Source organism: Phocoena phocoena, chromosome 1 (genome assembly GCF_963924675.1).
Source record: "Phocoena phocoena chromosome 1, mPhoPho1.1, whole genome shotgun sequence".
Lineage (NCBI taxonomy): Eukaryota > Metazoa > Chordata > Mammalia > Artiodactyla > Phocoenidae > Phocoena > Phocoena phocoena.
In genome coordinates, this window is record NC_089219.1 from 149,316,614 (window position 1) to 149,344,514 (window position 27,901).

Genomic DNA, 27,901 nt, shown 5'->3' on the forward strand with positions numbered 1-27,901 from the left:
CCCCTGAATCCACAGGTTCTGCATCTGTGGATTCGACCAACGGTAGATCAAAAATATGTTCCAAAAAAATTCCAGAAAGTTCCAAAAAGCACAACTTGAATTTCCTGTGCACAGGAAACTACTTACATAGCATTTACACTGTTTTTACAACTATTTACATAGCATTTATGTTGTATTAGGTACTAGAAGTAATCTAGAAATGATTCAAAATATATGAGAAGATGCTTGTAGGTTATATGCAAATACGATGCCATTTTTTATAAGGGACTTGAGCATCCTCAGATTTTGATATTCTTGGAGTTTCTGGGACCAGTCCCCCATGGATACTGTGGGAGGACTGTATACAAGTGGGAGAAGAAAAACAGTGGAACAAGTGTCAACACTCTCAGTATATATTTCTTACAGTGCTCTGATTAATAATTCAGGCTCTAGAACACATTTCTTGAAGTCAAATCCTGGGGCCACCATTCACTAGCTATAGGGCTTTGAACCCATTACCTCTCTGTGTTTCTGTTTGCTGATCTACTAAATGGAGATAACAATAAGACCTACCCCAAAGTATTAGTGAGAAAATAAAATCAGTTAAAGTACATAAAGTGCATTAAACAGTTCCCAATATCCATAGATACTAAATGGATTGAGATTATATCTATATTTTTTTTACTGTATTTATCCATGGAAGCATTTATCACAATTTTAATTTACTAAATAATCATATAATTAATTATTTAACTCCTGACACTTCCAATTGAACGTAAGATCCCTGAGGGCCCGGGGCAGTGATTTCCTTCCTCATTATGTTCTGAGGGACCAGCAGGAACCAAGCCATCAAGGAATATATGTAGCGTCAATTGAATTTATTTGACCAAAAATACTGAGGGGGAGGTTTCCCTGGTGGCGCAGTGGTTGAGAGTCTGCCTGCTAATGCAGGGGACAAGGGTTCGAGCCCTGGTCTGGGAAGATCCCACATGCCAAGGAGCAACTGGGCCCGTGAGCCACAACTACTGAGCCTGTGCATCCGGAGCCTGTGCTCCACAACAAGAGAGGCTGCAATAGCGAGAGGCCCACACACTGCGATGAAGAGTGGCCCCCACTTGCCACAACTAGAGAAAGCCCTCGCACAGAAACGAAGACCCAACACAGCCAAAAATAAATAAATTAATTTTAAAAAAAAATACTGAGGGGGATAGAAAGAGAGCCATTGATAAGATATACCAGGAGGTCTAGACTAAAAAGAAAGTGAAGTTTGAAGGGAGCTTGGTGACTTTGGAGAAGAGTTTAGAGAAAGCAAAAGAGGAAGTAAGTTCAAATAACAAGAGATTTTGTCAGAGGTCGGCAAGTGTTTGAAGTTTAGTGCCCCATTCAAAAAAAAAGATAGAAAATAAAGGAGCGTGAGATAGGCTGTTAAGGTATATTCACACTCTTATTAACACATCCCTCTGGAGTGGTGAGGAGAAGGGTCTTTGGCAGGTTTCTATTCCCACTCCTCCCTACCTCTGTAAGGGCGGGAAAGTGCCTCAATTACTTCAGTTCTAAAATGAGGAAGATAATACCTTCTTGTCAAGTTTTGATGAATAAACAAAAATATGGATATAAAGCACATGGCATGTAGTAGGTATTCAATAAGTATAGCTGCTCTTACAGTAATAATGATTATTCAGGCAGCATAGTTGTATTCCTGAGTGATTGCATACAAATCAGTCCATACTTGAAATGCACTGCTGTGTTTGCTTGATAAAAGAATCTTATGTTGAAGCCTTTTGTAAAACATAAAATCACTTTGTGGTATAGTGACCCCCCCCCATTAATTTATTGGTGTAGTTCTTTTATGAATGCTGGAGTATGATAATGCATAATAATGGGTCTGTACTGTTGGCACCTAAGGACAAAATTATACACCTGTCACACAGGTCCAGGTCCCTCATGGGGTAGTTACCAGGAGAAGAGTCCTCATGCTCAGTCTAGAGACTGGAACTGAGGAGAGGAACTTGTAAGACAATAGTACAGTCTTTTCTCAGGTTTGACCATGAAGGTGTTACCATGTTTAAGAAAGATGTCTTGGGTCATGCATTACAAAATTTGCGTTCAAATCTTGACTCCACCACTTGAGTGGCCTTGAACTAGTTACTTAATCTGTTTGAGCCTTGGTTTCTTCACCTGAATAATGGGTTTAATAATGCACATCACATAGGATAGTTGGAAAGAGAAAATAAAATAATGTGTGTAAACCTATTTACAAAGAGCCTGGCACATATTAGAGGTTTATAAAAGGCAGGTATTTCATTCTCATCCTTCAGCAAATCCCCCCCACCCATGCAGATGCAGATTAAGACGTGAAGAATAAGAATTCTAGGCAAAGGGCTATCTGAGGTTTTCAAGGGCTTTGGTGCTAGAGGATAAAAGCCAAAGCCCTCATGCAGGATAAAGTAGCATCAGGTACCCATAGAGGACAGAGCCAGGATATTTAAAATGTCTTGTATTTCCCAAGCTTCTTTCACTCTTGTTCTCTCTTAGTCTCTAGTAAAGCCTTTCTGAAGGTCCATCTTGCCTGTAAGGAGGTAGGGGCTCCAGTGAAGGCATTTGGGGTCATTTTGGACCAAATAAGACCAAGCCAGCCACGTAAGCCAACGTCTGGGAGATCCCAAAGCAAGAAAACCCTAAGCACAGCTGGGTGGGTAGCACTTGGCCTGTGGCCCCTCCCACATGAAGATTCATACTCAAGTGCTAATCTTCATGGGTTGAGGTTTGAATTCATAAGGACTTTTCTACTTACATCTCTCCAGTTAGCATCTGAATAAATTTAACCTTTTCATAGAGATGGTTTACTTAGGACACACCTGAATCTGCCAAGGCCTCCTTGTTTCATCACTGAATCAAAAATTAGAAAAAAGCATCAAGGCCATTATTTACAGAAGGGCATGGCAGGTGATAAAAGTCTCCCTGAAGTCCCCTCAGCTCTCCTCCTCCCTCCCAGCTCCTGTAGATTTGGCAGCTAATATTAAAAATGCAGCCAGATGTCCAGCCCCTGCAGCCCTGGGAGGTGGGGGTTGTCTCAGTGCTCATCAGCCAGTCCTTTTCTGGGACTACCTCTCCAAAGCCTACCAGAGCAACCTTTCAATCACTGGAAGACAGCCCAGCCAAAGCCTCAGGCAATACATTCTTGCCCTGGCCCCAGCCTCCCCTGCCCTACTCCCCAGGTTTAATTTCATCTTCATCAGAAGTACAGAGAAGGACATTTTTAGCAGATCAAAGGGACATAGTGAGCATGAAAGAAACACAGTCACAGGCCAGGAGCAGGTGATATGATACCCACACAGAAAGACTAGCTGCTTTCGGGAATGCTTTGGGGGCTAGGAAACAGCGTGGCCAGAAACCAGCTTTGGGAGATGCAAAAATCTGCAAACAAGACTCAGTGCAGTGTGGAGCTTGGAGCAATGTCAACCTGAGTGAGTTGGTTCCACAGAAAAGAGCCATTTCAGGGAGTGCTGAGTTCATCAGCCCCATAAACCACCTATCCTGCTCTTCCCCCCACCCCTACCTGGGTGCAGTACACTTCCCAGAATCAAGAGAAGTCTAAGTCATTGTTCCATTATCTGCATACCTCAGAGGTATACAGTATAATTGAAAAATATGACTATTAAAATGAGTGAACAATATTAACTTATTATTCAGAAATGCAGCCATCCAGAACACAGCCATAAGCAAAGAAGAACTCTGTCAAAAAAATCCCTGCCCAAAACAAAGGAGGATTCTGGGCTGTTGGCAATTATCTACAACTTGATTTAAGTGGTGGTTGCATGGATATTTACTTTATGAAAATTCATGGAGCTATGCACCTATGATTTGTGGGCTTAGCTCTATGTTATACCTCAATTTTTAAAAAAAAATTTACAGAAAAGTTCCTGCCCTAGAATTACAAAATTTTATATATAAGCAAAATTCCTTTGCCATCCCTCAAATCTATTTATTCTTGCTCTAGAAAAGCTTCACAACAAAGTTAATTACATAATTTTGTGGCCCTCAATAGTTATCATAAAATGGAAGTGATTGAATGTAGGGAGGGGGCAGTGCTAGGTTCTACTAGTCTCAGGTACATGGATAATGAGAAAAGTCTGGCATAAAAAAAGGAGGTAGAGGGCTTCCCTGGTGGCTCAGTGGTTGAGAGTCTGCCTGCCGATGCAGGGGACATGGGTTCGTGCCCCGGTATGGGAAGATCCCATATGCCATGGAGCAGCTAGGGCCATGAGCCATGGTCACTGAGCCTGCACGTCTGGAGCCTGTGCTCCGCAACGGGAGAGGCCACAACAGTGAGAGGCCCGCGTACCACAAAAACAAACAAACAAACAAAAAAACAACAATGGGTCAATGAAGAAATCTAATAGGAAATCAAAAAATACCTAGAGACAAATGACAATAGAAACACAATTTTCCAAAATCTATGGGGTGCAGGAAAAGTAGTTCTAAGAGGAAAGTTTATAGTGATATAGGCCTACTTCTAGAAACAAAAAAAATCTCAAATAAGCAACATTACCTACCATCTAAAGGATTTAGAGAGATGAAAACAAAGTTCAGTCAACAGAAAGAAGGAAATAATAAGGATCAGAGAGGAAATAAAGTACAGACCAAAAAAATAAAACAATAGAAAAGATCAATGAAACCAAGAGCTGGTTTTTTGAAAAGATAAGCAAAATTGATAAGCCTTTAGCCAGGCTCATCAAGAAAAAATACAGAGGACAAAAATAAACAAAATAAGAAATGAAAGAGGAGAAATAACAACTACTGCCACAGAGACATGAAAAATTATAAGAATACTACAAATAGTTATATGCCAACAAATTGGACAACCTAGAAGAAATGGTTGTTTTAGAAACATACAAACTTACGACACTGAATCACTAGTAGTGAAACTGAATTTGTAATTAAAAAAAAAAAAGAAAACACCCAGCAAACAAAAGTCCAAGACCAGACAGCTTCACAGGGGAATTCTGCCAAACATACAAAGAAGAGCTATTACTCATCCTCCTCAAAGTACTCCAAAAATTGAGTAGGATATAACACTTCTACATTCATTCTATGAGACCACCATTACCCTGATACCAAAACCAGACAATGACCATACAAAAAAAGAAAATTACAGTCCAATATATCTTATGAATACACATGCAAAAATCCTTAACAAAATATCATCAAACCAAATTCAACAATATATAAAAAAGATCATACATCATGATCATGTAGGATTTACTCCATGGATTCAAGGATGTTTCAATCTTTGCAAATTAATCAATGTGATACACCACATTAACAAAAGGAAAGATAACAATCACATGATCATCTCAATAGATGCAAAAAAAGCATTTGACAAAACTCAACATCCATTCATGATAAAAAGTTTCATTAAAGTTGTTATAAAGGAAACATATCTCAACATAATAGAGGCAATACATGACAAACCCACATCTAATATCATACTCTATGGTGAAAAGTTAAAAACCTTTCCTCTAAATTCAGGAACAAGACAAGGATGTCCACTTTTGCCACTTGTATTTAACATAGTATTGGAAGTCCTAGCCACAGCAATCAGAAAATAAAATGAAATAAAAGTCACCCAAACTGGAAGGAAAGAAGTAAAATGGTCAATATTTGCAGATGGCATGATGCCATATGTAGAAAACCCTAAAGTCTCCACTAAAAATCTATTAGAGCTAATAAATGAATTCAGTAAAGTTTCAGAATACACAATTAATATACAGAAATCTGTTGCTTTTCTGTATACTAATAATAAACTATCATAAAGAGAAATTAAGAAAACAGTCCTATTTTTAAAATGTATCAAAAAGAATGAAATGCTTAGGAATAAATTTAACCAAGGAGACGAAAGATCTATACTCTGAAAACTATAAAACATTGATGAAGGAAATCAAAGATAATAAAAACAAATGGGAAGATATCCCATGATCTGGGCTTCCCTGGTGGCGCAGTGATTGAGAGTCCACCTGCCAATGCAGGGGACACAGGTTCGTGCCCTGATCCAGGAAGATCCCACGTGCCATGGAGCGGCTGGGCCTGTGAGCCATGGCTGCTGAGCCTGGGCATCCGGAGCCTGTGCTCCACAACGGGAGAGGCCACAACAGTGAGAGGCCCGCGTACTGCAAAAAGAAAAAAAAAAAAGATATCCCATGATCTTGGATTCAAAGGATTAATACCCTTAAAATGTCCATACTACCCAAAGCAATCTACAGATTTAATGAAAATCCTATCAAAATACCCATGACATTTTTCATAGAACTAGAACAAACAACCCTAACATTTATATGGAATCACAAAAGACCTTGAATTGCCAAAGCAATCTTGAGGAAAGCAAAGGAAAAAAACAACAAAGCTGAAGAATCACATTCCCCAACTTCAAATTATACTTCAAAGCTACAGTTAACAAAACAGTATGGTACTGGCACAAAAACAGACACATAGGTCAATGCAACAGAGTAGAAATAAACCCACATACTTATGGTCAATTAATCTACAACAAGAGTCAAGATTATGAAATGGAGAAAAGATAGTCTTTTCAATAAGTGGTTCTGGAAAAGTGGACAGCTATATGTAAAAGAATGAAATTGGCACATTTTCTCACACCACATATAAAAATATACTCCAAATGGATTAAAGACCTAAATGTAATGCTGGAAACCATAAAACTCCTAGAATAGAACGTAGGCAGAACACTCTTTGACATAAATTATAGTAATATTTTTTTGATATGTCTCCTAAGGCAAAAGAAGAAGTAAACAAATGAAACTTAATTAAACTTTATAGCTTTTGCACAGCAAAGGAAACCACCCAGAAAACAAAAAGACAGCCTACTCAATGGGAGAAAATATTTGCAAATTATATGACCAATAAAGGGTTAATTTCCAAAATATACAAACAGCTCATACAACTCAATATCAAAATAACAAACAACTCAATTAAAAGATGGACAGAAGACTTGAGTAGACATTTTTCCACAGAAGATATACATATGGCCAACAGGCACATAAAAAATGTTCAACATAGCTAATCATCAGAGAAATGAAAATCAAAACCATAATGAGATATCACCTCACACCTGTCAAAATGACTGTCACCAAGAAGTCTATAAATAACAAATGTTGGCAAGGATTTGGAGAAAAGAGAACCCTAGCACACTGTGGAAATGTAAGTTGGTACAGCCACTATGAAAAGCAGTCTGGAGTTTCCTCAACAAACTAAAATAAAACTACCACTGCTGGGTATATACCCAAAGAAAATGAAAACACTAAGTCAAGAAGATACATGAACCCCAATGTTTATAGACGCATTATTCACAATAGCCAAGATATACAAGCAACCTAAGTTCCATCAACCGATGAATGGATAAAGAAGATGTGCTAGATATATGCAATGGAATATTACTCAGCGATATAAAGAATGAAATTCTGCCATTTGCAACCCTGTGGATAGACTTAGAAGGTATTATGTTTATTGAAATATGTCAGAGAAAGACAAAACTCTATGTGCCAATTATATGTGGAATCTAAAAAAGCCAAACAAATGTATATAACAAAATAGAAATAGACTCACAGATATAGAGAACAGTGGGGATATACCTGCCAGTGAGGAGAGGGAAAGGGAGAGGGGTAAGATGGGGTCTGGAATAAGAGATATAAACTACTATGCATAAAATAAACAAGAAACAAGGAGATATTCTACAGCACAAGGAAATATAACCATTATTTTATAATAACTTGAAGTAGAATACAATAAATAAAAATATTGAATCACTATGTTGTACACCTGAAAATAATATAATATTGCAAATCAACTCTACTTCAATAATAAAAAAAAGCAATTTGGAGCCAGGTCAAGGAGGGTGATGTATTCAGAAATTTGGAATTTATTTTATATGCAATGAGAAGTCATAAAGATTTTCCAATAGGCAACATATACAATTAAATCTATGCTTTAGGAAGAGTATTTTAAAAGCAATAGATAAAGATAACTTTGAAAGCCAGATAATAAAGTTAGGGAATCCAGTTAGGAGACAATTTCAACACTCCAAGTAAGAGAAAATTAGGTCTTGAACCAGGGTAATAAAAAGAAGTTATAATTTGTGGGACTCAATCAACAGATCTTAAAAACTACTGGAGATTGGGGGTGAAGGAGCAGTTTTGGATGATGAGGACCCTGAGGTTCTAACCCAGGTGACTGACAGAAAAATAAGAGTATGAGCTGCTTTTAAGAAACCTATGAGTTAGGATTTGTGCCTGTGTTTCTGAGACCCCTAGAACCTCTAGGTGGCCATGCCTGCCCCATAAGAAGCTGAAATGTTTTATTCTCTGTGGAGAAATGGGCTTAGACATATGAAATCAGGGGTTATTTGCCAACTGCAAAGAGAAGATTGTTGGGAACATGGGGGAAGAATCATTTTGATAAAGAATGAAGGAAACAGAAGAATTTCAGTGACATTTAAGCAGTAGGAGGAAGAACAAAAGTAGGTTAAAGAAAATGAGAAGAAAATAGTCCCAAAAAATAGGCAGAAAACTGAAAAATTCCATGTGTGAACACCTAGGAACCTTTTGAAGAGTGGGACGTTAGTGTTGTCCAATATTTCAAAGAGGTTGAGAATTTGGAATCACTAAGTGTGCATCATGTTCCATAATCTCTATGCTCAGCACACTCTAAGGAGGAGATGTGTGCCATATTTTTTCAATTTTCTTTTTATGCACTATATACTCTTGTAAGATTTTCAAGTTAAAGTAGTAAGCTTGAGTTAACTTTTAAAATAATTTATAGGCAGAAAATCATAGACTTCTCTAATGGAAAATGAGCTAGTGGAGTGGTTTTCAAACATTTTTTTCAACTAGATAACTCTTTCTTCAAACCAAACCTTACTCAGAAGTTCAATTTCTAATAGAAAATTTTAATTTAATTTAATTTCTCACTTTTCAAATGGAAGAGAAGCTGCTCTGATGAAAGGTAATAGAATGGGAGCAGAGTAGTGAATACTCAATCTCCACAATTGATCAATAGATAGTAGATAGGTAGATTGATAGGCAGACAGAGAGAGAGAGAGAGGATAGATAGGTAGGTAGACAGATAGATAGATGATAGATAGATAGATAGATAGAGATAGATTTATTTTAACCCCTTCATATTCCCAATAGATTGTAGTCTCCATGAGAGCAGGGACATTATCTGTCTGGCTTACCACTGTCTTATTAGAGATTAGAATAGTACGTGGCACTTAGCACTAAACAAAAACATTAGTGAATAAGTGAATCTGAGCCTCTGAACAGTGGTAGAATAGAGAAGAAATAAAATTTACAGTTGTTGACTGTCTACTATATACAGAATTCTGGGCTATCTGAAATTATGTGAATTTACCATGTGTAACACCAACTCTGTAAGTACGTATTATTATCCACATTGTATCCATAAGGAAATATCTTCACAAAAGGCACATAACTTGGCCAATATAGAAATCCATGTTGCTTTGCAACCACCTAGAGGGGTGGGATAGGGAGGATGGGAGGGAGACGCAAGAGGGAGGAGATATGGGGTATATGTATATGTATAGCTGATTCACTTTGTTATAAAGCAGAAACTAACACACGATTGCAAAGCAGTTATACTCCAATAAAGATGTTAAAAAAAAAAGAAAAGAAAGAAATCCAGCCCAGAGGCATTTAGTACCAATATTCAAGACCTTTCTTCCCTGTACCACCTGTCAGGCCACTCTTCCCATCACATTCATGGCTAATAACCTGGTCTCTGATAGTTGCTCTGGCACAACTCAAATAAGTTGTCTGACTCTCATTGAGAAGCCATTTATACCAGAGGACAGTGAGCACAACTGAGAAAGGATAGAGAACGGAACAGCAGCAGTAATAACTCAGTTCTCCTTATTGATGGTGTAGGTGCTTAGGATGAGAATGTAGGTAGGGCTAAATCAATAAAGAGTAAATTCTGTTCTAATAAAAGGCACACACACACACACACACCATACACTCATGGACCAATGGGGAAATGCTATGAATTCTGTAGACCAAACTCAGCATGGAAGTACTTGCAGCAAGATGCCTGTCTTTAACCATTGTATCAGTTATCCATGGCTGTTAGAGACTTAAATGAACACCTGTTTATATTACAGTTATACTACAGTTCTGTGGATGGGCAATTTTGGGTGGGATCAGGTTGGGGGCTCTGCTAACCGGAGCAAGGCTTGGCTGATATTTGTAAAACTTGTATCTATGGTTAGCTGCTAGACTGGTATGTATTAGTTCACTAGAGCTGCTATAACAAAGTACCACAGATTGGGTGGCTTCAACAACAGAAATGTGTTTCTTCATAATTCTGGAAGCTAGAAGTCCAATATCAAAGTATCAGCAGGTTTGATTTCTTCTGAGGCCCTTCTCCTTGGCTTGTAGATGGCCATCTTCTCCCTGTATCTTTTGTGCACACACATCTGTGTACAAATTTCCTCTTCGTATAAGGACACCAGTCATATAGGATTAGGGCCCAATCTAAATCTGCATTTTAACTCAATTACCTCCTTAAAGACCTATCTCCAAATACAGTTACAATCTGAGGTTCTGGGGGTTGGGACTTCAACATACAAATTTAGGGTGGAGCACAATTCAGCCCGTAACAGTCAGCAACCAGCCAGTTAGTCTAAGAAGTTTCAGTTGGCCTTGTTTGTCTCTGTTCCACATGATCTCTCATCCTCCAGAAGGATACCCTGGGTTTGTTCACATAACAGTGCTTACAGGCACCCCAAGAGAGAAGGGAAAAAAAGGCAGGGTCTCTCTAGGCTTGAGCTCAAAACCAGAACAACATCATTTCTACCACATTCTATTGGCCAAAGCAAGTCACAAAACCAGCTCAGATTCAAGGGATAGAAAACTAGGGCCATTTTTACAATCTGTTACAGCCATTCTCCTACCTTCTTACTCCCACACCCCAGGGAAACCCATATAATACAGTTTTCACTCTTAGGCTGAGACCCTGGGAAAACTATGATTCAGTGAAATGTGTTCTTCAGCCCCATCCTCACACCAACCCTCTTTTCAATGCCTCTCCTCTCTCTCCAACTCTTAGGCATTCCCCACCTTCCCATCTAAATCAGAAGAGAATCTGGTAAAATCATTCATCTTGAGAGTAAATGAGCAGGGTGAAGGTAATGGCTCTTGCGGACATAACTGCATTTTAATAGATGCCTAAGTCTTAACCTAGGAAATGGAACACTACGGCAGAATTTCTGGCAACAATAGTGAGTAGGAGAAATTTCCTTAAGCCCTTGAAAATTGCTTCTCAATGCGGAGCAAGAAGTCTTCTGTTTGTTTGTTACTTTCTAAGTGCTGAGCACATAGCCCACATCCAGCAGCCACTCAACGAACACCTAGTGAGTGTTCTAAGAGCTAAGTGAGAGTGAAGGTTCTAAGGTCTGTTCTGTGTGAGTGATCATGGGAAAATATTACTACGAACAGGAACTGGAAGATCTGGGTCCCAGGTTATTCTTAGCAACAATTCAGTGGTTGGACCTTGTGCAAGCTATTTTCAGCTTCTCTGAATCTCAGTTGCTTTCTCATTTGCAAAATGAGAGATTTAGTGAGACAATCTCTAGAATTGTTTTCAGTTGTAATTTCCTCTGAATTCTAATTAAATCTTCACAGGAAGAGAGCAATAGTCTAACCTCTTTCTCCCTAGCCAACCAATCCACCAGCATGTTTACTCAGCGTGTGCAATCCCATGCCTGGCTGGCATAGTATGGGGCTCTGAACTAAGTGAACACTACTACCATGACCAGCAAGGAACAGGTCACAACTGCCCTAGATTATCTAGATGCTTGTGAATGGCTCTAGAGATATAATGATGCTATTAACTTCAGGAGGAATTGTTGACGGTTTTTCATCCACCAAGTGTTTTCTGTCTCTCGGGATAGTAATTAGTGCCCAAAAAGGTTGGAGTCCTTCGTCTTCCCACTCTCAGCCCTGCTTTTCCAAGCAAAAACGATGTCTAATGTGTATTTCTCAGTGTATACATTGAAATGTAGTCTATTGTATACATTTTCTCTGTATACACAATACATCTCTCTGCCCTGGATATTCACAGCCGTCTTCCAACTTTAAACACCAGTCTGTCTATACAATGTGGGTGGGTTGAGTTCGGACCTGACCAGGACAAGGGCAAGCACCCATATATATTTAATGGTCCTGTCTTGACAATCTGCCATTACAGCAAGTGTGAAAAACATAAACAGGGACAGAACTCTTTTTTTTCAAACTCTACATCAAAAGTTATTGAGTGATCTTGCTGTGCAATAGCCAGAGGTAGCGTTAACCAAAGAAAAAGCTCTAAGCTCTACTTACTCTGTGGAAAGTAGTTCATACGCTTTATCATCTCTTAGGACCTGTCAAAGTCGGTTAGTTGGGTGGACATGGATTGCCTCAAACGGCATTTGCTAGGCATTTTTTTTCCCAAACACACTGTACCTGTTCTTTGGAAGGTTAATCCCAAGAGATAAAATATTTGGAGGTTGATTGGGGGCTTACAAAATTGTTCCCCTTTAAAACTCAGTCTCCAAAGTAAAAACAGGAACTATGTTCAAAGGTAGATCAACTATCAGAGCAAACCTAAGCCTTAGTTAAGTTTCTGCTAGACATTAACTGAAAGTGAATAAGATTTTTTTAAAGCAGAGAACTTACTCCTTTTCACAGATAAGGCTGTTTCTCCTGTTACCTTGAGGCTCCAAAATTCAGTATCTCCAATCTGTAGGACTGCACTGACTGCCTCCACAAGCATATTGTGTGGCATGGAATTCCAGTGGGTTCTCCTGAGGCCTCGAGCATTCTTTCATTGAAGGATCATTGCTCTGTGTATTATTAGCATGCCAATGAAGAACACATGCACAGCAATGTTCAAGACAAGAGGAAAATGTGAACAAAAAAAAAGGCCAGAACCTTTTAAGCTTCTGGTCTCACCGGCAATGAGTGGTAGTACAAATGGTACCAAAAAAATAGGATGGGATCTTCCTGGCTCTGGCAGTTGAAAAGACTGGTCCTGCAACAGCTCAAGCATAGTAAAAGGCATAATACAATTGAGTGTTTACATGGAGTGGATGGTAACAGACCACACGGGAAGTGAATTTCAAGAAGGTGAAGAACTTTTCTATAGGGTAGTAAGGGAAGGTGTGTAGGCAGAATCTTAATATGGCCCCAAGATCCTCATCCCTTGGTGTGCATGCCCTGTTTAAGCCCTTGTCTTTGAGTGTGGGTGGGCCTAACCTAATCAGGTGAATCCTTTTCTCAAAGGTCCGAATACAGAGACAGAAGTCAGAGATACCAAGCTGCAGCAGATGCTCCCCTGTTTGCCTTGAAGAAGCAAACTGCAGTGTTGTAGCGAAGGTCATATGGCAAGAAATGGCAGACAGCCTTTAGTAGCTGAGAGAGACCCCAGTGAGAAAGTAGGGACCTCCAGCCTACAACGGCAAGGAACTGAATTATACCAACAACGCTGTGAGCTTGAGACCCTGAGCTCTGGAAGGAAACCTTGATTTCAGTCTTGTAAGACCCTGAACCAAGAATCTATCTAAGCCTAGACTCCTGACCTACAGAGAATGTGAGATAATAAATGGATGTTGTTTTAAGCCAATAAGTTTGTGGGAATTTTTAATGCAGCAATAGAAAATGAATGCAGAAGGCTTTTTAGAGCAGAAATACCTTGAGCAGAGCCCAGAAGAAGATGCTGACAACTTAAAGAAGTTCAAAGGAGGAGAGAAGCAGTTATGCTGTGGAAAAAGGAAGAGGTAAGAAATATAAGCAAAGACCCGGAAGTAATTAGGCACATGGTCAGATAACATCATGAACAAGAAGACCTCCACCTCCTTATTTCTCATTTTGATGCATGTGACATGTTCACCTGGTGAGCAGGTCATGAGTTATCATGCCCATGGTGTATGAAAAATCTGAGGTTTATAGATGTTTGTCAGTTGTGTGTACAGATGATTAACCAGGGGGCAGAGTTAGCTTTCTGAAATGAAAATCTGATTGAAATGTGTGAAATGCTTTTCATTCCTGCAACCTAGAAGATAAGATCCAGATTCCTCAACCAGCATATGCGGCCCTTTGTTTTCATCACTCAACCTCCCAGTTACACTCTAGCCAAGACAAACTGCACACACACAGGCACACACCCACTCTCCCATGCATTCTTGCATTGGGCAGATGGTTCCCTCTTATATGGATTGCCTTTCCCTTCCCTTGCCCTCCCCACCCAGCTTCCCATCCCAAGCTTGCTCAGTTATGAATCTTCCATTCTCCCTTTATGATTCAGGTCAAAAGCAGTTTCTCCTGTGAACCCTTCCCCTGTGTCCCCACTTAGCACCCCAGGTACAATTTTTCCTTAGTGACCCTGTAGCACATTGAACACATGCTTGTTAGCACTTAATAATGATAACAGCAATAGCATTAATAATAGCTCACATGTGTTGGGTGTATATCTAAAGCCATGTACTGTTCCTTGTTACATGCATTATCACGATGTATTTTTATCACACTTTTTGTGTGTTTACATGCTTCTCTACTAAACGGTGCATCTCTCAAAGGCAAAGATGATGGCTTTTTATCTTTGTATCCCCCAGAGCTTTGCAGAGTGTAGAAGGCACTCAAAATATATTTAATAAATGAGTTAAAAGAGTCTGAAATAGGGCTGGAATTCAGGTCTATGATCACATTGCAGAGTTATTTGCTGCCATACCATCATGATAAAATTAATGTGCAAGGGCTTTGTGGAACTACAAAATACTATGTGAATGGCAGGTAGACGAGACCAACTCAACTTCCCTTGTCTGAGCCCCTTTCTTACTCCCACTTGCTTCTTGCTGCCAAAAAATTTTAGATTATGTAAAAGCTTATCAGCAGTGCTTATCTACTTTATTTAGCCCAGGAGCCCAAAGATATAAAGAAGAGTGAGTGTGTATTCATGATGGTGGGATGTATCATGAAGGCTGCTGCCAAGACAACCAGGGTATCCAATGAACAGGGCATAGCAGCCTGGACACATGTGTAGAGAACTCAGAATCCCTTGAACACCCAGGAAGCCCAAGCAGCAGAGGTAAGTAAGCTCCCAGGTCAGCACCCAAAAGACCCACGTGTTGTCACCTAGTCCTTAGAATTCTGTGCTGAACTCCGAGCATCGCTTTGGTAAACAAGGCAGTCGATGTGGCTCTTAAATGAGCTATAACAAACTCATTATCAATTAAGTAGGTGGAATTCTCTTTATTCAAGTCCTGCTACTTAGAGATGGATAAAAACATCATTCTGTGTAGTCTAGTCTTTCTCTCTTGCTCTCGTATTTAGGCAAAAGTTGAATACTAAATCAGCTAGCAGCCAACATTGCACTCTGTCCTGCTGACCCTAAGTCTCAGCTAAAAAATCAGAGACAGGACTTAAATTTTTCCTCTCAATTTAATATAACAGACTCTATCAGGACTTCAGTTTTCTTATCTTTATCTCCCAAACAGCAAGGTATACAATTTTTTCTTTGTTTCACAATTGCCTGTGACTTCCTCCAAAATCTCCTTCCTTCTCCCTCTCCTCCCGGGCTACTCCCACCCACTCACAGAGCAACAGAAAGTTAAAATGTCTCTAAATGTGGGCTGCAGAAGCAAATATTGGAGGGGGTGAAAATGGAAGAAAAATATTAGTATCTCACTTGCATCTTTGGCACTGGGCTTAGAAAGAGCAAATTAAGGCCAATTAGAGGTAATCACCCTTAAGAATAGTTAGCAAGACCCCACTTCATTTTCTCTGGAGGAAAAAACATTCTTACAGCTTTTTACTTAAAGAGGACAATAGTCTATTCTTTTACATTATATTTGAGAATAATTCTTGCCTTCCACCCAGTTCAACACAAGAAACCTTATATAAAGCAGGATCAGGTACCAGAAGGAACACAGAGATGAGAAAGAAATAGTCACTACCCTCCAGAAACTGACAATGTAGTAGCAGACTATGATTGATTGATAAAAAAAGAAAGAACTCTCAGTAAAGCAGAATCAAGATAAATGCTACATGAGAGATGAAGGCTAAGATGTGTGAATAGGAAAAATTACTTTTTTGGCAGGGAAGGGGGGCACTCTTCTGATGCTTATTCTAAACTTACCTTTCTTGGAATATGGGCAACCAAAAGCTATTCCAGTTCAAATTTCTGAAAAATTTTAAAAAGTATTATTTCCTACTATAAAATAATGGTTGCATTCCTAAGAAATATCACTTTATCAAAAATAGCATTACAAAAACAATTATTCTAATAGAGGAAAAAATGGTTGAGGCTAGAGCCTTTTAGATATGTAATAACAGTTATTTTTCCTCCAGGAATTTCAGCAATGAAAATGTTTTACTAAGTCTAAGTATTTTTTTTTTTTATTTTAGGCAATATATTGGTTCATTGAAACTGACAAAATCAAACCTAAACATTCCTGGGCAAATCTGAGCAGTACATAAAACAAGACCAAAATAACTAAGTACTGAGACTATCAAAATCAGTTGCAGCCCCATTTGTGGCTGATTGTCTTACTCATAGCTAAATATTCTGGTTTCAATTCTCTGCAGTGCCCCTCCCTATGAGAAGACTATATGTAACTGCTCTGTTAAACTCCTGAGTGACCATGTGACTTGCTTCGGCCAATGAAATGTGGGCAGTTGTGATAGGCATCACTTCCAAGCAGAGGTTTTCAGAGTTCCACCACATCTTTTTCCCTCTTCCACCACTACCAAGAGTACCTCAGCCAGAGAATGCTCCTTCAGTCAGAGTTCTGGAGTAAAGATAACCATGGAGCAGAGCACCAAAAGCTCAAAACGTGGACACATGAGCAGAGAGGGAAAAATAAAGTTTTGTTGCTGTAAGCCAGTAAAATCCGAGGGGCATTTGTTACCACAATATAACCCAGTTTATTCTGACTAATTCACAAGTACAAGAAATTAAAAAACATAAATTGAGCAGCCACAATTCAAATAAAACAATTCAAGTAAAACAACTTGCTATAGCCCAGTGGTATTTCCCAATTGTGATCCTTATTAGCAATTACAGTCTACATAATACTACCACTTTTTGAAGACTCTGTACTAGACATTTTTCATATATTATCTTGTTTAATCCTTTTAACAATGATAATAAGGTAGAGTTAAATCTCCATTTTATAGATAAGAAAACTGGGAGCCAAAAAGTTAAGTGATCTGCCAAATATTATTCACCTATTAAGTGCCAGAAGCAGGAATTTAACTTATTCTGTTTGCTTCCAAAACTTGCCTTCATAGCATTCTTCCACAGGGCTAATCAAGGAATAAACTATAACTCTGAAGTCATAAAAAGTAGGGTCATGCTAATGTGATCTAAATTAAGTTACTCAGCTTCCCTGAGGCTTGTTTTTCTCGTCTGTAAAATGGAGATAACATTATCTCCAGTGTCCTTAGAGGATGCAATAGACAGACAGTTACCAGCAGGCTCTCTGGCACATATCAGCCCTCAATTAATGACTCATATAATCAGTGGCAATCCTGATATAGCCTAGGTATAGTTAGACTGAGAGAGAAAGACTCGTTCTTTCTAGGTTCCTAGAGAAAGCAGCACCCTCCTGGGTCCTAATGAGGCCAAGGCACAGCAGGGGCCTGTGTCAGTAGAGATTCAATGCCGGGTCATAGAGCAGGATAAGAGTCACCACAGAGAAGAGGGCCACAGGGCAGGTGCAGGGCAGCAACAGACCTAACTCCGCCCTTAAACTAATAGGCGAAGCACAAGTGGCCAGAGACAGCCCTCAGTGGGCCCCTTAACAGATGGCCCCATGAAATACAGGAACAGGTTGGGCCACAGTGGCCAGAGACGGAGAGAGCTTAGAGGAACAGGGCCTGGCTCTGGATGAAGGCAGAGAGAGATCTGCAAACAAGAGCGAGTTTGTGATATGCATGGCCCCTGACTAGCAATGAGCTGATGGCAGCAGCTGATGGAACTAATGACAGGAGGTAATGATGATGAAAAGCACTTAAGCAATGGGCCTCAAGTAGCCGTTGCAGTTGCTGAAAGGCCTCCGCCACCAAACAAAGCAATTAGTCAGTCACCCGCCACCCAGGCCCTCCTCTGCCCGCCTCCCTTTTCCCACCTTTGCAGACCTCAGACCATTCATTGCTTTGTCTCACCAGCCCAGCCTGCAGGAGCCCAGACCCAGCAAACAGAAATGCACCAGCTGGAGCCCAGCTTATAACGGCTGTCTCCCAAACCAGCAACGCCAAGGCGACCGGGGTTACAAAGGGGGACAGGCCTAGGGGAGACCTTTCTGTCTCCGCAATTTGCCATGAATTTTACATGCAAAAGTTACCTATACATTTGTATACTTCAGTGTATGTCACTGGCCTTTTTGCATAACACATAGAGTAGACCTACTGGTTTTTGCAGCTGGGAGGGTAACTCTGAGCTTCAAATTAGAGAACAATTTTGAGTTTGAGCTTTTCTCTACCCAAAAAGGAAGATTATTACTTCACTGGGAGTAGAGGATTCTCGAGTTCTAGCTCTTGCTTCTTTTTATGATTATTATTATTATTAAATTTTTGGCCACACCGCACAGCATGTGGGATCTCAGTTCCCAACCAGAGATCAAAACTGCACCTCCTGCAGTGGAAGCACTGAGTCTTAACCACTGGACAGCCTAGGAAGTCCATCTTGCTCTTGCTTTTATTCATCCTTTAAAATTTACCTTAAGCATTCCCACTCTTGGAATCCTTCCCTCATCCCTTCAGACTGTCCTCTCCTGGTCCACTACCATTACAATAGGTATTGTGAGATAATGCTACAAGGTCATGACTGCTTCTCATCTACCTTTCTATCTTCCTTCCTCTCAAGACTGTGAGCTCACAGGTGGCCAGGACTATTTCTATTCCTCTTCCTATCCTCAGTATCCAGCACCTAGGTGCTACGCAGTACCTTGGTCAAGTTTCTGAGATATGCAACTTCCAAATCCACAAAGTAGGGCTAATAATATATGTCCCATTATATGTTCCAGTTTGGTCTTTAGGGATCAAATATGAGAGCAGAACTGAAGAGTGTTTGGAAATGCACAGCAATAAATGAATTATGAATGTTAGGCACTGTGCATCTCTGCTTTTCTCATTCACTCATACATTTTTCGAGCACATTTTATGTGTTAGGCATTCTGCTGGTACAGATAGAAGCCGTCTTTGAAGTTTCCCCCACTAAACACACTGTCTCATCCCCTCCAGCCCTGTACTTAGCTTCTGGCTATGGCCCAAGCCAGTAAATCTGTTATTGATGGACTTTGTCTCCCCTTGCTGATGTCTACACCAAAAGCCCAAGCTTACTGTCTGCCATTTATGAAAATCAATAATCATATTTTGAATGCCCACTACAAGCAGGGTGTGAGACCAGGCATGAAGGGGAGGAATAAAATATACAATGGGTAAGCTGTAGAGTCTTCACCCTTAAAAAAATAGAACATAATATAAGCAGAAAATGAAAAAAATTGGAAGACATACACTAAAGAATGATGTCAGAATTCAGAGAAAGACAAGGTTTCATTAACTGATCCGTTAGAAAAGCCTTAAGGAAAGAGGTGACATTTGAGTTTGGTCATGAAGAATTGAAAGACTTCAAGAGGCAGGGATTATGCAAAAAAAAAATTATTCTCAGAAAATCGGAGTCATGAGCTTCCTTAGAGGGACAATCCCTGACCTCATTGTACAGATGAGAAAATTGAGGCAGAGATTCAGTAATCTTCCCAAGGTCAGTTAGCTAGTAACTGGCAGGGCTGGGAAACAAACTCTGCAGCCCACACTTTGGCAGGGAAATGGCATACTAGAATCTGCTTTAAGCAAAAGACAGAAGGCAAGGAAAATGCGAGGAAAAGATAGGGTGGGAAGAAAAAGAGAGAGAGAATAAATTAAAACCAAGAAAAAACTTTTGAAATTTCCAGAGAATAGACCATTTAGGAAGTTACTACAAAAGTCTAGAAGCAAAATTGTTAAAACCCGGTCAGACAGCCTCTTCAATAAATGGTGCTGGGAAAACTGGACAGGTACATGTAAAAGTATGAGATTAGATCACTCCCTAACACCATACACAAAAATAAGCTCAAAATGGATTAAAGACCTAAATGTAAGGCCAGAAACTATCAAACTCTTAGAAGAAAACATAGGAAGAACACTCTATGACATAAATCACAGCAAGATCCTTTCTGACCCACCTCCTAGAGTAATGGAAATAAAAACAAAAATAAACAAATGGGACCTAATGAAACTTCAAAGCTTTTGCACAGCAAAGGAAACCATAACCAAGACCAAAAGACAACCCTCAGAATGGGAGAAAACATTTGCAAATGAAGCAACTGACAAAGGATTAATCTCCAAAATTTACAAGCAGCTCATGCAGCTCAATAACAAAAAAACAAACAACCCCATCCAAAAATGGGCAGAAGACCTAAACAGACATTTCTCCAAAGAAGATATACAGAATGCCAACAAACACATGAAAGAATGCTCAACATCATTAATCATTAGAGAAATGCAAATCAAAACTACAATGAGATATCATCTCACACCAGTCAGAATGGCCATCATCAAAAAATCTAGAAACAATAAATGCTGGAGAGGGTGTGGAGAAAAGGGGACACTCTTGCACTGCTGGTGGGAATGTGAATTGGTTCAGCCACTGTGGAGAACAGTATGGAGGTTCCTTAAAAAACTACAAATAGAATTACCATATGACCCAGCAATCCCACTACTTGGCATATACCCTGAGAAAACCAAAATTAAAAAAGAGTCATGTACCAAAATGTTCATTGCAGCTCTATTTACAATAGCCAGGACATGGAAACAACCTAAGCGACCATCATCGGATGAATGGATAAAGAAGATGTGGCACATATACACAATGGAATATTACTCAGCCTTAAAAAGAAATGAAATTGAGCTATTTGTAATGAGATGGATAGACCTAGAGTCTGTCATACAGAGTGAAGTAAGTCAGAAAGAAAAAGACAAATACCGTATGCTAACACATATATATGGAATTTAAGGGAAAAAAATGTCATGAAGAACCTAGGGGTAAGATAGGAATAAAGACGCAGACCTACTGGAGAACGGACTTGAGGATATGGGGAGGGGGAAGGGTGAGTTTTGACAGGGCGAGAGAGAGTCATGGACATATACACACTAACAAACGTAGTAAGGTAGATAGCTGGGGGGAAGCAGCCGCAAGGCACAGGGATATTAGCTCGGTGCTTTGTGACAGCCTGGAAGGGTGGGATGGGGAGAGTGGGAGGGAGGGAGACGCAAGAGGGAAGACATATGGGAACATATGTATATGTATAGCTGATTCACTTTGTTATAAAGCAGAAACTAACACACCATTGTAAAGCAATTATACCCCAATAAAGATGTTTTAAAAAAAAAAAAAGTATACTACAATTAATTAATACTTCCTCTTACCTGGACAACAGAAAGTTATTGTTTATTGTAAAAATGATTACAATGCTCACACCTATTTGTGGGCTGGCATAGAGCTTTTTTATTATCTCAAACTTGTCAAATTCAATAAAAGTTTACAAAATAAAATATGTAAAAATAAAGGTTGGTCATTGATGATATATTATCAAAAAAAAAAAAAAAAACCCGGTCAGAAATGGTAACTGCATGAATGGGAAGAAATGAATAATTCTGGAAGTGTGATGTGTCAGTCCATTCAAGCTGCTATAACAGAATATCATAGTCTGGGTGGCTTATAAACAACAGAAATTTGTTTCTCACAGCTCTGGAGGCTGGAAGTCTGAGATGAGGTTGCCAGCACTAGTTGGGTTCTGGTCAGAACCCATACCCTTGTTCACAGACAAATGTCTTCTAGCTGTGTCCTCACAGCTCTCTTTTACAAGGGCACTAATCTTATCCATGAGGGCTCCACTGTCATGACCTAATCACCTCCCAAAGGCCCCACCTCCCAATACCATCACCTTGGGAATTAGGTTTCAACATAAAAATTTGAGGGGAACACAAACATTTAGTCCATAGCAGATGGATAAACAGACTTTGATTACTGAATGTAATGAGATGGAGGGGAATAGAATTCCAAGATTTCAACCATGGAGAACAACTTAGAAAATAGTGTTTTAAGTTTAGAAGTTTAGAAGTTTAAGTTTAAGTTTAGATGTTTAGAAGTTTAAGTTTAAGTTTAAGTTTAGAAGTCTGTGCTTTCCTAAACATAAACATCCCATTCCCCAAGACTCACAGATTATGAGGGACCAAAATCCACACATTGCCGTTTTTCCCTGCCTTGTGAGAAAACAATGCTGGCAAATGAGGAGTGAGGAATTTTTCTCATTGTAGGGCTCATCTATCATGGCAACAATATTGTTAGGTCAGTAAATAATTGATCTCAGATGAATATGTAGGTTTTGGAGTTATATAACCCGACACAACTCACCTAAGGGCACAGCACACAGAGTTACACCGTTCTGACTGCTCATAGGGATTCTGAGATGTGTAAATGCCTCTAAATTATGTCTCCAATCAGAAGGCACTAGCTTTGTTGAGAGTTAGCCATGTTCAAATCTAGGATGTGCCCAAACACGATAGAGGCATTGTTTTCTGTCCCCCGGCTCTCCGTATGTTAAAAGCATGTATTAAAATGCGTCTGGGATGGAAGACACCCAACACAATGTCATTAATTTAAGGAAATAAAATTACACCATATGAAGGGTTATCATAAGGAAGATGGTGACCAGCTGTTCTCCATCTCCTCTGGGTTAGAATAAGAGAAAGTGGGAGGGAGTTTAATTTGAAATTGAATTGGAAGTGGGAATGTGACAGAAGGAAGGAAGCATAGCCAATGAAGGCTACAAGACAGACAAACAGTGGAGTTGTGGTACATGGGTATATGAGATTATTGTGGGGTAGGGGGAGGGAAGGGATTCACCCAGCCCAAGGCAAGATAAGGTTGTATTTCCTCTCTTTCTTTGGGTGCCTAACAGCCTTAGAGTTTCCCCCTTTCTTAACCCCTTTCCAGAAAATGCTGTTTTTTTTATTTTCACTAAGGTTAAAACTATTGAGGCATTTTCATTTGAATATAGATCAAAGCCTTCCAGTAAATGAATGATGCAGGAGGTAGATTATCATAGGCCCTTTTCTGCAAAGTAGCTCATAGGTTTGTTTAGCATTTGGTCCAGCCCTGCCAGAGAATTCACAATTTGCGTGGATTTGGGAAATGGGCAGCATAGATATGAAGTTCCTAGTGACTTAAGGAATTCTGACCTGGTCCAAGGCTAAATTGTGAATAACCTAATTCATTCATCAGTCACCCCCAGATCCAGCACCCTCTCTAGTACCCCACTTTCCTCTCATTTTTAGACCTCTTGAGAGCCACAGTTCCCATCCAAATGTGCTTTTAACAAATCATTTATATCAGTAATTTACTCTTAGTGTGAATTAAAATCACTTCTAGTCTCTCTTCTAGTTGTATTTGCATGTAAGCCGTGCCTCTCACTGAGGAACCAGAGGCCTGATTCTCTGGTCAAGAAATTTCAAAATGCCAGGAAAAGAGTAGGGAGATTTTTCCGTGGAAGAGATTCATTTGAATCCTGAAATTGTACAAAGAAGGAGGCTGTTTGTTCTACCTACTTCTCAGGGCTGTTCCATTATAACTGATCCTCCATTAAGACTGAAACTCCACTGAAAGTCAAGAGAAATCAGAGCACTCCTCAAAGTAGGCAGAAAAAGAATTGACCTCCCACACTAAAATGTAAGTCAAGGTCTTGCTGTAATCACAGATGTAAGTCAAACCCTGCAATTTAAGAGGGAAGTAAGGCAAATATACATACTGTCCATGAAGAAAGAACTGGAGGCCTTCAGAGGAGGGATGGGGGTTGGAGTTGGTCAGATCAGGAGAGGATACATGAGAGAAATGGTATTTGGTAAACACTGGGATGGTATTTGGGTGGATTTTCATTCCTCAGGGAGACCTGCTCATAATCTGTGAGTCTTGGGGAATGGGATGGTATGCTTAGGAAAACACAGATTTCTAAACTATTTTCTAAGTCGTTCTCCAAGCTTGAAATCTTGGAATTCTACTCCCCTTCCTCTCGTTACATTCAGTAATCAAAGTCTGTTAACCCATCTGCTATGAACTGAATGCTGTGTCGCCCCAAGATTCATATGTTAAAAAACCTAATCCCCAAGGTGATGAAGTAGAGTTGAGAGAAAAGCATTCTCAGCCAGCAGAGGGTCATGAACAAAGGCATGGAGGTGGGCAAAGCTGGGTCAGGAAACCTGAGGGAATTAGCATAGGTGGTGTGGGATGTAAGTAGGGCAGAGTAGGAAATTACCCTGGAAAGGCAGGGCAGGGCTGTTTTCCTGAATCCCACCAGGATGAGGAGCTTCTACTTTACTTGGTGGACATGGGTGACTCCAAGTTGTGGGAAGGGAAACAAATCAGGTATCTCATAATCCACAAGACCCAAGCTGGCTCTTCGTCCCTTTCATCATGAGTTATCTAATTCCTTTCGTTATTAAAATAATTTTAAGGTTTTACCTTTCCCCTTGGGTTTTGCTTTCCTGATCTGGTAACACTTTGTTCAGAGTGACCATAGATTAGCCTGTTTCTAAAGTCCTTTCTAACTGTCCTCATCCATCCTTCCCTTCTTAAAGTGCGCAAGTTTCCCATTTGGGTCTAGAACAGAAGCAGTTCTAATGGAAAAGAACAGAAGGAGGAATGCTTTAGAATAATAATCCTTGGCATTCAGTTTTTCCTCACTTGAAGAATATTTCAGTTGCAAACTTGGCATTTCCCCCAAGTTGAGGACTGTTGATAATCAATAAGACAACTAGGAGCACAGGGAAGAAAGGGGACGCGGGATAAATTTACTCCACAAACAGGTGTGAAACACTGGAGTCTGTTTCCCTGTCACATCAAAGCAAGAGACCAAGCGCCTCTCTTTTTCCTGACAACTCTAAAGCAAGCATGAACCCAATCTCCAAATCAGCAGGAACCTTGAACACAGTAAGGTCAGAGTACCAATTGGTCCCCTCCAAATCAAAGCAACATTCATTTTGTTTTTAAGTGTAAAGTTGGTTGAGGATAATTTACTCCCCCCGCTGACAGTCTATGTCAAAGTTTCAGCCTCACTGGAAACAGTTGTGATCTGAACTCTTTCAGTGGAAAGAAAAAACATAATAATAAAGGAAAATGAAAGAAAGAAGACACACACAACCCTCACATAACTCCAGCTCCTTTAATGGACAAGTTGACAGAATCCTTAACTAGCATCTCTCCGGGTCCCCACCATAATTACAGGCTGGAAAGGAGAGTTGTCTTTCATGTGATTAGAGATTGTTTGTGCTTCTGTCCATTATGGAACAAAGAAAAGGAAGCATTTTCAAGAACTTGCTGCCAAACATTTTTCACTAGGGAATTTTACTCAATTACTTGCAAAATAATCTCAAAGATGGTCATTTAAAATGTTCTTTAAAAAACTGATGGTCATTTAAAATGGTCTTTTAAAAATTGACTACAGATTTGTTTGGAGCTGATTTTGATTGGTGACACTTTGGAAATTATGTGCTTGATTTAGCACCATCCTCTCCTAAAACCACACCAACCACGCCCTCTTCCCCATTGCTGTTCCACTTAATTGAGTCAGCCACTCACTTTTCGCCTGCCCAGACATTGATGAAGATATAGGGCATATAACTCTTTAACAGTTTCCTTTCCCTCTTACATCAAGGGAATCCATCACCCTGGAAAGAAAAAGAAAGCCCTGGGGGGGAGAGAGGAGAAGGGGAGAGGGGCTAATCACAAGGAGACCTTTCAGAATGGGCTAGAATTAGGAAAGAGTTCTCTTTTCTGAAAGATATCTCTTTATAGCTTGATGTTGGTGATATAGCTAGTCCAGTAGGGAATGTGAAACGAAAGGCACAAACATACTTAGGATATCCTTCAAACTCAACGTATCTGAGCAAAGGACTTTGCAGGAACATGCATTCCTAGCCTATACTGACCTCTTCCAATGCTGTATCATCAATGGCTCAAGCACTATCAAAATTTCCATCATGCCTTCAACTCTCCTCTTTAACTAACCGAAACTCTCCTCAGCCTGCACAAAGCAATTCAGACCCCACTTCCCCTGTGTAGCTCTCCTTGGCTACTTTATCCTACCCTGGTCTCTCCTTTCTCCAAAATCTACTTTAATTTACTGTCACTACCCCAGAGTCCAGGGTCCCATTAATCAATATTCCTCTCAAGAGCAGAGCCCAGAGCCATAGAGACCCTGTAAGATTGATATAGATGCCTCCCCAGTACCAGTAATTGGGGTATGTCAGGAGGAGGTGGGGTGGAGGGGTAGGATATACAACCTCTTTGAATGTCTGCTGTATGGACATCCTTTCTCCAGATGAGGACAAACAGATGTATTTCTAAAAGGGGAAGGGAGTTGAAATTGCCAATAGGAGAAGGTAAGGAAGGTGTTAAGTGGAAAGGAGGCAGAGGAATGGAAAAGGGGCCTTTGAGCCTATGGAAGGGTCTGCTTTCCTGTAAGCCCCACAAGGCCGATACATCAAAGGGAGAAAGAAGAGATGGAGCCTGTCTGTGTGTGTTTTGAAAAGATGTTATCATGAAAGGTGCTCCTGAATCAAATTAATGCAGCATTTTCTGTGGTTGGGAATTTGTGTGGAGAGTCCGTGTGTGCAAAGAAAAGGCATTTGAGGAATTTATGTTCTCCCTAAGTATGGAAATTTGATTACAAGCACCACAGATACCCAGGACAGGTCAGATAGGAAAGACACAGAAAGCCTTTATTTTATAGCGATGGGAAAATATGCATGTTTCTATGCTGGTATCTTTACACACCTCCTCCATTACTCCCTCTCCACCAAACACCACACACACACACACACACACACACACACACACTTTGTTCATTCTCTCCTCGATAACTTAACAAGTCATGTTTTTGCTCTCTCTCTCCAAACTGTTCCCACCCCCAGCCTGGAATGCTCATTCTCTTCTCCCAAATTATTTAAAAGCCATCAGGCATTTAATGTGGTGCTGCAATGATGTCAATTTTATTAAAGCTTCCCTGATGGCTTTGGCAAAGCTAGCATTGACTCCTCTCTGAAGTCCTATTGCATTAAAAATCTGCTCCATGTCCCTTAGCACCTGCATGCTGGGTGTGTGTGTGTTGGGGGTGCACAGATGCATGCTGCTCCAATTAGAATCAAAGTTTCTTGAGGTCTAGGCAGGAGAACTCCTTAAACATGTGGTAGACCTCAATAAAAGCTATTTGACCCAAAGCTGAATATTGGATCACACCCAGGTGGCTATGGTTATTTCCCACTGTGTCTACTGTTGAACCCTAGGACTTAGGAAGACATTGTATTCTCATGTCCCTTTGCCAATGATGAAGGGGACCTAGAAAGGCCAGGAAGTACCTTGGGAACCCTCTTCCTTTTTCCTGATATCCAGCCTTGACTCTGCCATTTCCTTTCCCAGTGCCCCAGGAACTTATCTATCTCCACTGCCTCAGATAGGACATAAATGCCATTTTCCATCAGTACCAAACCAAGGACAAGGACCCTCCAAGAGTCTTAGAGGTACAGACCCTTGAGCAGTCCCACCTGGACAAATATTCATTCCACTGTAAAGGAAGTCAACAAACCATCCTTTCCCCATCCCCAAGTTTCTACCTTGTCCATAAAAATAAGAGATTCAGTAATCTCCAAAGTTTTGGCAAACATTGTTTTATCTTTAATTGATTCTCTCCAAAGCAAATGGAACTCACCATCTAATGCAGTGGTCCCCAACCTTTTTGGCACCAGGGACCGGTTTTGTGGAAGAC